This window comes from Rousettus aegyptiacus, unplaced genomic scaffold (assembly GCF_014176215.1).
Source record: "Rousettus aegyptiacus isolate mRouAeg1 unplaced genomic scaffold, mRouAeg1.p scaffold_m13_p_2, whole genome shotgun sequence".
Classification (NCBI taxonomy): Eukaryota; Metazoa; Chordata; class Mammalia; order Chiroptera; family Pteropodidae; genus Rousettus; species Rousettus aegyptiacus.
The window spans coordinates 28020714-28032530 of record NW_023416295.1 but is presented as its reverse complement, the minus strand read 5'-3'; the positions used below and the strand labels follow the sequence as shown (position 1 = coordinate 28032530).

At 35.4% G+C, this 11817-nt stretch overlaps 1 long non-coding RNA gene across 3 annotated transcripts in view; it reads right to left on the bottom strand.

The window, feature by feature from the left end:
* Window positions 1-584: 584 nt before the first annotated feature.
* LOC107503146 overlaps window positions 585-11817 on the bottom strand; it is a 65125-nt gene continuing 53892 nt past the window's right edge. For all 3 annotated transcript variants that reach the window (XR_004955650.1, XR_004955651.1, XR_004955649.1), the window contains 3 exons: window positions 3218-3403; window positions 1164-1222; window positions 585-665 (listed from right to left, as the gene is read on the bottom strand). This is a non-coding gene — a long non-coding RNA (uncharacterized LOC107503146). The remainder of the gene's footprint in view (window positions 666-1163; window positions 1223-3217; window positions 3404-11817) is intronic.

Below are 11817 nucleotides of genomic sequence, written 5' to 3'. Positions count from 1 at the left end.
TCTCCTTGGCTGTTATTTTTATTGCCCCAGTCAGTTTCTTAGGATGATTACCAATAAAATCTCTAAAAAGTCTCTAAAATAATCTTTTAAAATAATGCATGTTCTGAAGTAGTGGTTGGATACTGCTTCCTGCTCTGCAGCCAGACTTAAATGTGGGAAGAAAAAAAATCACAAAGGATGGAGGGAAGCAATTGTGGAAGAATAAAGGAAGCAGAATAAAGGAGTCCCAAAGGCCTCCGTGAGAAAGAAAAGAAAATCTGGGCCAGAGAAGGAATTCCGGGAATTCCAGGTACACTGTAGGATCAAGCAAGGAAACTGCTATCTCTCAGTTCCTAGTAACTTAAGTCCCCCCACCCCACCCCGAGGCTTACAATCTACTTAAAAATCTGTACTCTAGTACGTAATAATTCTTTCTTACAACTTTTTCACGGTACTTCCCGAAAGAATTTATTTTCTAGGTTTGTGGAATGTTGAGAAGTCCAACTCATTAGGAAATAAATTCACCCTGGTTGCTTAAACAAACTTCCTGAATGGTCAATACATGAATTTATCTTCATTCAAAAATGAACAGAGCATTGTCTTGCCAAAAGTCATCATTTCCTGCCTTTGAGAAGGGACAAGAAAGACTTGTGCTGAACTAATTCAGAGTATTTTAGGTCATCAGCCTGAAAATCAAAGCGAAAGAGAAGAAAAATAAATAAATAAACACAAAATTAGTGAGCTTTGGGAAACAAGTGGTTTGGGAGAAAAGCTAATTTTCAAAGGTCTCCATCTGCCCTATGGCCACTCCTTTCTCTAGGACCTTTCCGCCTTTCGTTATTTCAGTTTTGAGTTAAGAACTGATCACTTTTCAGCCTCAATAGGTCCTTGCTAATTATTTTAACATTTTAGGTTCAGGAAACCCAAACCCAGTGTTTGTTAAGTGCTCTTTGCCTTGATTTGTATTCCCTCTTATATTTCAAGGGAAGTTGGGTCCATGTGTTTCTGATTCGTTTTTATTTAACTCATCAAGACATTGTTTCATGAAGGCCATTTGATGTCCAAAGATTCTGCTGAACCTTTTGTTCGTTAAACCATAAAGCCAGGGAAGTAACATGCAGTTTAAAACAAACAAACAAACAAATAAAAAAACACAGATTTAGGAGACCCGAGAACTATCTTACCTCTAATCCTGACACGCTTTCACATCATGTCAAGTCACTTTTCTAGATATCTGTGTTATCTGGGTAGAGAGAAGAGTTTTATGCAGAGATTAGGGAATTTTATAATTAAATACTATTTTGGAGAGTCTTTGTTAAGAGTAAGGCATGTTATAAACCAATACAAAATAGATCTTGAGTTAAAAGAATGAGTGTTTGCCTAGTTTTGAGGTTATTGTCATAGCTGTCCTGGCCTAGTACCACAACTCAAAATTAAAATTTCAAATGGTGATTAGACGAAATAGTGTTTCCACCTGAAAACATAATCTTTACATGGATTTATACACTGGGAAAATACTATATTTCCTACTGGTTTCCTATTTGAGCTAACAAACCACCAATCTTTAACAATTTGCAGAAAGATAGGAGGTTGACATTCGCCACAGACAGATCTTTCTATTCTGACTCAAATGCAGAGATTCTCCTAACATTTTATTTTTGAGCATGGGATATGAAAGTCAAAGTTCCTTTGTATATTAAGAATTAAATAGTTCTTTTAATTCATTCATTTTGGTTTTCCACTAGGTTTGTTATCTTATTGTCACTTGCTTGTAGCTGGGTTCTCAGATGGCAACTCCGATCATTTACCAAGTCTCCAGGAGCATAATAGAATTTAAGAACTGGTTTTGACTGGGGTCAATAACAGAAATCAAAGATACTCTCAATTAAAATATATAGGGTTCCCAGGAAAGCAGCCTTGTGATAATAAGGGCAAAAGAGTTGAAGTTTTCTTACTAGCTGCTCGGGGCAGTACATACCAGTGCTGGTGTACAAGCTGCCCTGCACCGACATCTTTAGGAGATTTTATAGAAAGTTGAGACTGGCCACTGACCCTCTTGCTGAGATGACAAGTAGTAACTGATCCCACGTGGCTCCTACCAGGCAAGCTAGAGCAATTCACTGGACAAGCCTCTTTGTCTCTCCACAATTGGTAAGCTATTTTGACCCGTTAGGAGAGTACCTACTATTTGTCTGGAGAGTGGGATGAGGAAACTAGGAAAGGTCTAATATCTGTATATGATCCATGGCCGAAAATAAAAATCTACCAAAAGGACAAAAAACATCTAAGAGCCAGCCTTCCAGGACTTCACAGTCTAGTGAATGAAGTCAGAAAACAAATATTGACCACACAACATGGAAAATGATCTTATTGAGGTATGAGAATCATCAATAATGTCATAAATGAGGTGGTGGTCGACCTTGGTGGCAGGGGGGAGGGTTCTTCCCAAGAAGTACATGCTCATGATGAGAAGGCAGCTTAGGGTGCAAGTTGAAGGAAGGTGTTCTAGGCAGAGGGAACTACGTGTCTGTGGGAACCCTAATTACAACCAAACTGAAGAGAATTTGAAAGAAATATAGACACTCACCTCACAACTTTACATGTTCTGTAACTTAAATCATAATAAAAGAAACCGAAGTCCAACAGTGTATAACAAGTCTCCTCAAATTTCACAAACAATTAAGTAACACCAGGTCCATTTAGAAAGTGAAGATTCTTTTAGAACTCTCTGAAGTCATGACTACCCTCAAATGTCTACTGTCCCCTCTTCCTGGCCAAGTGGCCAGGCCAATGTCCTCTTTCAATTGGTCATTGAGCTGAGGCAATGTTAGCTGAATTTACTGCCCTTGCTAGTTGGCGTTTTTGTCTTGTGGCCAGGGATTATTTCTGTCCACTTAGCGTACCCAAAGACACAAGCACCTTATGTATCTTAAAAGGAATGTGGATTTTTCTTCTGGTCAGGTCGAAAAACACAGCTCCTATAACGAAACTCAAAGCTCTGAAAATAAGAGATATCTTCTTTTTCAGGTATATTGTATCTGTTTATAATTGTTCCTGCTTCGAAATTTCAGAGGTGTAACACTGGTGAGGTCACAGAGTCATCTCCCAGATCCAGACCTTTCCATGTTCTGGGTCACAGGAAAGCTGATATACAGCCTCGTTTAAAGGCTCACATGCCTTTGCCCTAAAAAAAAACTACATTCTGTTTGTAGCAGGGGTGCCAATATGCTCTAATCACCTGCTATATAAACTTCCTCAGTCACTCAGCAGCCCCTCTTCCTCTCCATCTTTCTTCCTCCTCAGCCAGACATAGTGAATTAAGTGACATTCTTGGTAGCTCTGAAAGGCCTTGCGTTCTGAAGTTCCATAGTCATAACTCTCAAGCCAGTATGAGTGGGCCCTTGCTTTAGCTATTCAGGGATACCTGCGAGAAATGAGAATAAAATTTAGAAGTACATAAATAGATTTATTATCTGTAAATCTTAACATGTTTTGAAAAGCATGATGCACTTAAATGGGTGAATCTGGCTGAGGGCATAGGTTAGTGAGAATGTGTAGTCATTATCTATTGCTGTATAGCAAATCCCCCCAAAACTTAGTGTTGGGGAGGATTTTTATGTTTCTGTGATTCAGGAATTTGGAAGTAGTTCTACTGGGTAGTTTTGGGTCTCATGCAGTTATAGGCAAATGGCATCTGGGACTGGGGTCATTTCGAAGGCTTTTGCACTCTTACGCCTGATGCTCCAGCTAGAAAGGCTCATAGTACTGGTGGCTAAAACAAGTGAGGCTCTTCTAGGTGGTCTCTCCACGTGTTCTCTGCATCATGGCAGCTTTAGAGTATCTGGACTTCTTAGATGGCTGCTCAGGCCCCCGAAGGCACTTCTCCCAAGATATAGAGCCAGGCGGAAGCTGTGTCATTGCTCTCAACCTAGTCACAGACATGTCATAGGATTGCTTCTCTCTCATTCTGTTTGGTAAAACTAGGTCACTTGGGCTGATCCATGTTTAAGGGGAGGGTAAGTAGATTACACCTTTTAATTTCAGAAATGTTTAAAATTTTTCAGATCTGTTTTATTTTTTTTTTTAAGTTTATTGGGATAACATTGCTTAATGCAATTACATAATTTTCAGTTGTACATTATAATTTGACATCTATATATTCTATTGTGTGATTACTACCCAGAGTCAAGTTTCCTTCAGCTACCATATATTTGATCCCCTTTACCCACTTCAGTCAAACAATCACAAAGGAAGTCAGGAAAAGAGGAGTGTCAACTGGAAAGGATATATAAATACCAATGTATAAAAGCTAATCATCATAATTTCCATTGACATTTCTTTAAAATTTGTCAAGAAGCAAATTCGGACCTTTAAAAAATTCTCAATTTCATTTTTACCTTTTATCTAGTTTCTAATTTTTTTGTTAAATGATTTTATTTTTTTCTTAATCACATCATTTTTCTTAATTGGTCAAATTCTGTTTTGCACCTTCTATATACTAGGCATGTGCTAACCAATTGAGGTGCAGAAGCAAATTTATATAGTCCATGCTTTCAAGGAGTTCACAGTCAAAACTATAATTCTTTGTGATGACTGCAACATTAGAAAGCATGGAGATAGGATATGGGAAAAAAGTAACCTGATAAAATCATACCCTATGTTTTTCATTCTACTCACATCTTAAACTGAGACTTTTGTTTGCACCTGTTTTAAATGTGCCATCAACAATATTGTTAGTATTAATCTGGAAAGTATTTCCTAAGGTAGTTTCTTAGTGCTAAAGGCAGACAAATATTATCTGAGGTTAAAAACACAAAGACCTAAGCATAAAGTCCTAATTCAGGAATAAATCATTGACAAGTCATTTGGTCCACCTTTGTGCATCCAAGCATATCTCAGCCAAGCCCAAATCTATGGTCACCGATCCTACTGTTTTCAAGATAGTGCTAACAGGAATAGTTTTAACATGTCATAGGGTCAAAGGTATTTACTATGCTGCAGAAAGTCCTGATGTATCATCAAGTATGAAAACCATAAGAGGAGGCATGTGCAGAAAGAGGAAAACACAGGACAGCATTTCTGGAAGAACGAAGAAAGTCACTTAGGAGAAAGAAGATGGGTAGTCAGAGAATTAGGAAAGTAGAGAGGAAAAGAAGAATCAAGACAGTACTACATCATGATAGCCCAAGAGGGGAGAATTTTCATAATGAGAGAAAGGACAATCCCATGAATGAACTATGTAGGTCAAAAAGAACGAAGGCTGAGATTGGTGCTGCACAAATCACAACGTAGTACAAGAAAGTCTTTGATGATCTTCACATCAGAGCTTGTCAAGTGGTGGAGAAGCAGCTCAGGTTGACCCAGCACTCTATACCAGACAAGAAGTCCTATAGTACTACCAGATGGCATCAGACTCCTTATGCAATTTAATAACTGCATTTGAGCATCCACTGTGTTTCTGGCTACTCTAAGTGACTCCACACACCCCACCAAAAAGATTAAATTCATTAGCCCAGTAGTCATTGCTTTCCAAAATCATTTAGCCTGGTTTAGCAACTACTGCACCCTCAAATGCACACTTTATTTTATCCAAATACGATTATGCTAAAAAATTCTCGTGCCTAAGTTTTCATCTCTCTTGCTGCCTGGGAAAAAGTACAAAGAGACTAAATCAAAGATTTACTATTGGTAGGGATGTGTTATAGAAAAAGAGAATGTTTAAATAAAAAATTAGACAGAATTCAGGAAAAAACAACTTATCTGTTAAAAAGCATTAGCTGAGAGGGTGAGGAGCTGATTTCTTAGAAGAGCTCTTAATCGCATTAAAATTTTATCAGAAAATTGCTTAAGCATTTATCAGGAATGCTAATTTCTTTCCAGAAGAAAGTTGATTGTGAACTGTCTCACACACACAAAAAATTTTGTCCCAGAGCAAGTTTGGGACAATTTCTCCCATTTAGCCTTTCTTATGACTACTGTATGCTTTCTCAACAACATGTTTTGTGCCCGCATGACCACCCCTACCTCCCAATCTCTGCCACTTCTTGTTGCATCTGCCCAAGATTAAATGTTCTCTACTCCTAATTTTTTTTTCTATTCTAGAGTTCTTTTATTGTACCACATCTTACTTTTTATTGTTTTTGTTTGCATTCATGTCTCCTATTTTACCTGTAAGAAATTGAATCTTTTCCTCTGTATCTGGTCATTAATATTCAATAAAGGTAGAATAATAAGTATATACAAACTAAATTCATAGTATGTGAGATGTTTTGTAATGGATTCGTCAATATATTGTACTTCAAGGAAATATTTCACAACCTAAATTATTTCATTACTCAGATTAGATTCAGTGGTGAGTAATTGAGAAGCTACAACGGTGCTTTAAACAAGATAAAAGTTAATTTCTCTCTCTATAGTGGCAATGTGGAGGTTAGCAGTCCACAGCTAGTACAGAGATTCTATGCTCCTTCTGTCTTGCTGCTCCGTCATCCTCAGTGTGTGGCTTTTTCTTCATGAGAAGGATGCTTGATCTTGAGCCATCACGTCCTGATTCCTCCCAGCAGGAAGAAGAAAGGGGAGAATGGCATGCCCTTCTTTTAAGGACACATTTCAGAAGATGTATACACAATTGTTGGACTCATGAATGCACTTGGAAGCCAAAGTATATCTGATTACACGCCATTAGCTATAACTTACTTATAGCACCAAGAGTAATGGAAACTGAAGAATGTGCACTATTTAAAAGTCATGGGTTCCACGACTACGGAGGAAGATAGAACAAATATTGAGTGAGAGCTAGAAGTCTCTCCTTCTATAGCCTATTTTAATATTAACTAAACCTCACAGGTCATGAAATCTTATTTTAAGTTGTTTTTCCAAACTTTTGCATATTTATTCCTCTTGAGTTCTGAGTAAATACTAAGAGACTCAATTTTTTCATGTAACAAAATATCGCTTCTTAAATCTGGAAGAATATATATCTTCATTTAATATAAATATATACATATATATATAATAAAAATTTGAGGGACCACACTTATACAAAATTGTTTCCAACTTTTTGTGATCATGTGCCACAATCAATAAATTTTACTCCCCACAATATATTTACATTTATCTATTCATATATTTTATAAATGTACTACTAATTACATCACGCATAGAAATTTAAATTGAAGAGATAAAAAATGAATGTAAATTAAAGTTCTAATATTTTCTTTCTAACAGATGTTAAATGTCCTGACTTACTCTCTGCAGCTATCACACACGTCATCATTTCAATTGAGAATTCCACCAAAATCTAACAGAGAAGACTAGGACAAAATGCTAACAATATAGGTTGTTATACTGTTATGTCCTGCATGGGAAAGAAATAACACTTGTGAAACTCCCACGTTTTGGGTCTGACAAACAAATTAAGCGTCTCGACAAAATGTCTGCATTGAAAAACCCATTTGGGCTTTTTTATAACATAGCTGAATTCGTTAAAGAGTTCAATGTCTTCTTGTTTAGGAAGTTTTAATTTTACTACTATTGGGTTACTCAGATGGAATAAACAAGGAACACCGCTGTTCTGCTCATTGTGGTCGTGAATTACAGGGCCCTGCAGAAGCATGGTGAGGTACTTTGGAGTCTCGATTTCAGTGTGCTGTGTGTGTACTATGTAGTCTTCCATACAATGTGTGTGTAGACTTTAAAGCTCTGAAGTTGCAAGACCAGTCATGTTGCATTTTTCCTAAGGGCAAAACCCGAAATTGACAGCTCTCACTTTGTGTTACAAAATTGAGCAATCAGGACCAAGCAGACCCCTGCCACATAGCGACTTGCTGATATCAATTACTTAGCCTATTTATCTTGACAAAGCAAAGTATTCATTTAAATCTTTCATTTTCTGGCACCAACCATAAAAGCAATAGGGAATGTAGGAAAAGGTGATCATGCCATCTTGAAACTGTTCATATCTAAGATGTAGACTTTTGATCAGAGCTAGGCAGGTACCCAACATTTTAAAAATGGAAAAGTTTGAAAAGCTAGTCATTTAGAGAAATTTCAAATATGGGTTTTTGAAGGGAGACTCTGAAAGAGAACATGGCCTAAGAGAGATGGAGGTTATAAGAATGAATTTCTGACCACACTGTGATTAATAAATGTGGAGATAAAGACATCAGTAAGACTTCCCAGAAACTCTCTGATGAGTTTAGATTTGGAAAGAATACATATATAAAGGCAAGGAAGGTCATATAACCAAGGACACAAATTGTGAAATGTATAAGAAAATTGTCAGAATCGTAATGTGCTGATTACGCCAAAGCTTACAAAAGTGACAAAGGCAATAAAACCTATCATTTCAACTCTGCTTAGATCACAGATGTGAATAAGAAAGTAAAATGTATAATACTGGAGATGACATTATAATGCTAGTAGATGAGAGAAGCATTTCAATCACAGAAAATTATCTTCAAAACTAAAATAGTCCAACATAGGTTAAAAGAGTACACAAATTCCCAGAAAGAATGAGCTGCTTAAATGAAGCCTACACTCCACCTCTGGAGGACTTACACTCCAAGATTTTAAAGGAAGTTGTAGGTTATGGGGGAACCACTGAATCTAGGAAAACCTTAGCTATGTCAGGAAATTGGAATGAAACAGACTCACTTTCGTTTTCCAGAAAGGGAACGATACAGGGTTTCAGAGCTGATTCTAGAAACAATAAGTAAGTAGGCATGACGTTGTTATCTTGTAAAATTCCAGAAAGAGACTATTAAATAGGTGGTCTGTTGACCATAGAAAATGAAATGCTGATCAGTAGGATCTGGTGTGTATTCATCATGAAAATCTACTCCAAATGGGCTTCATTCTCTTTTTAGTAAGTAAATAAGCAGGTCACAGGTGCAGAACATAAACATGGCGCAGAGGAGCTCCAATAAGTCTCATTAAATACCAACATGAAAAGCAATTTTTAAAGATATGCCACAAGAGCCTTTTTCTTTAAAAAAAATAATTTATTTTCCAACTATATAAGCAATATTTTTTAAAGCATGTGGACACACAGTATTTCTTTGACTCCAAGATGTAAATCATTGTGTGATAACATATCAATTTAAAAACAGCTTTGGGGGTTGAGAAAAAAATTACATGAAATGTATAATTTATCTAAATTTAAGAAGCATTAAAAAAAGAAAAATGTATCTTAGAATTTGAAAAAAAAATGTATCTTAGAATTAAGTAAATTCACATGTATTTACAGTAATGTATAAATGTATAAATTAAAATCATACATTTATTCACCTGGCATTTGATTATAAACTTGGATTTGATGAAATTAAAAACTATAACATAATTTCTGGTAAATTAATAATGAATTATAATTTAATTATTGCTTTTATTCTGAAAATTTAATTTAATAAATTGTTTTGCAAGGTATTGTACAGAAATGTTCATCTGCGGTTCCAGTTATTTCCTTAGGGTACATTTCCAGAAGTGGATTTATTTAGTAGAAAAATGTTTAAAGATTCTTGATACATATTTCCAAATGAGTTCTCAGAAAGTTTATACTAATTTGCATTATCACCAGCAGTGGTTTGAGAAAGAACCCATCTTACCACCATTTAAAATAATCTTTCCTTTTCAAATTCTTTGAAGATTTGGTAGGCAAAAACAAACTAATCTCAAATTTTCTTTAAATTTAATTTGAATTTCATTGACTACAGAGACATAGAATATTTTTCCATATAAATATTACTATTTGTGTTTCTTCTGTGAATTGTCTATTCTTGTCTTTTATTTATTTTTTGAATGGAAATTTATTATTTTCATGTCAATTATGTGGTCTTTAGATATCAAAGATATTAACCATTTTCTGTTCTATTGTTGCAATGTTTTATGTTTTGTATTAAACATTTGTATCATTTTGTTTTAATCTGCCTATTTTTTTCCTTTATCTTTTCTTAAGCTCATCTTAAAAAATGTATGTTTTTTTCATTGGGAGATTTACAGAATTTACTTCAATTGTTATGTCTGATATTTGACCTTACCTCTAGTATTTTGTTTATTCCTTTTGTTTGGGGGCAATGTCTTGCTGTTTACTTTGTGTGCGCCTGTATTTTGCTTTGATTGGTGTTTTGATTGCTTTTATCGTTCACAGTAATTTGGAACACAGATCTCCTATATTTTTTATTTTACTTGTGATTGCTGATAAATTTTTCAAATCACATGTGAACTCATATTTTAAAAAATATCAAATTCATGAATGAAACAAAAACATTTATTTTCATTATGGGATATTAAGAATTTGGTGTGTTTATATAATCCCCATCCCTTCCCCCATTCACATTCTGGCCTTTATCGATATAACCTGGGATTTAGATCTAGCTCATTACTACTAAATAATTACTTTTCCATTTTATATCTTTTAGTACTTGCTTCGGCAGCACATATACTAAAATTGGAACCATTTTATTACTTTTAAAATATATTTTATACTTCTTTTCAAATGAATTATTTTATTTTTACATTTATTTTTTATGAATGTAGCACTAATTATTTTGATTGAAATGTATGTTTATTTGGTTTCATTGCTCCCACTCAGCAGAAGTCCTTCTTTATTAGAACTTTAACGTTTCTGTGTCCTTAAGCGCGTGTCATACAGCTAGATTTTGAAAGGCCAGTAGATCGACCAGACGAAATTTAACAACAAAGATGGAAAACTAAGTATGAAGCGGTTCTTGTTTGACAATAATTGTAATGAAAAAGACCAGGAGATTTGAGTTTCCATAATCTCAATATGAGCAAACCATGTAATATGATGGTTTAAAAAGCTAATGCAAACATAACTGTCATGATAATAAGCACAAATCATAGGACAAAATAGTAGTAATTCCACTTTACTAGGTATAAGGCAGATAGCCATTAGCTAAAGTACTCAGGTCAGTTCTGAAACATCTTAACATTAAAATCTAGCAAGTATCCAGAAAGGCAACTAAAAGAGAGGAGTCTAAAAATTGTGTCATATAAAGAGTAACTGAGGGAACTGGGGGTATAAACAAGAAAAAATAAGATTTAGGAGCTTTGTTGTATTCTACGATAGATAATAAAGACTCATTGCTGCGGGAAGCAGATATAGGAGAATGAGTAAAATTTCAGAGGATAGATAAGATTTTGACACAATAAGAGGAAATTTCTAAAAGTTACAGCTGTCCAAAATTGGCATGAGCTGCCTCAAACACTACCATGCTTTCCATCACCTTAGACAGTAAATGGCATCTGTTGAAGATGGTACATGACCTTTATTATACTAGCAAAGAAATGCTTAATTAGAAATATACTTGAAACAAATATATTACTGTGTGTGATTTCCCAGCTTCCTCCTCCTTCCTACACAATCTCCTCCCTCCCCCATCCGCGAAACCTCAGCTAAAGAAAACTTGCTTTCACCTGCTCATTCTCTCCCCTTTTTCAACTTTAAGGAGAGTTCTCCTTTTCCGGGCAAGTTTATGGGCTTATTGTATAGAGATAGGAAGTCTAGAGAAGTGGAAGGAAAGTAGGAAACACTTACCTGCTGGCTCAGTTTCTAGAGTCACTTGTTTATTGAGATTATTGGAAAAATGTGATTAATATTTTTATAGGGTCACTTGGTACTTTTAAAAAGTTAAAAGGATGGACTGCCATGAGAAAGGAGAGATAGAAAAGCCGAGCATTCTCTCTGAATGCAGGGTTTGGAGTGTGAGCAGCTCTAAATATCTGCATAATATGGGAGAGCAGGAGAGAAAATAAAAGGGGACACAAACGAATTCAGAAGTAGATGCAGGCTACTGTCCTGAAAGAAAAAATTACGCTTCC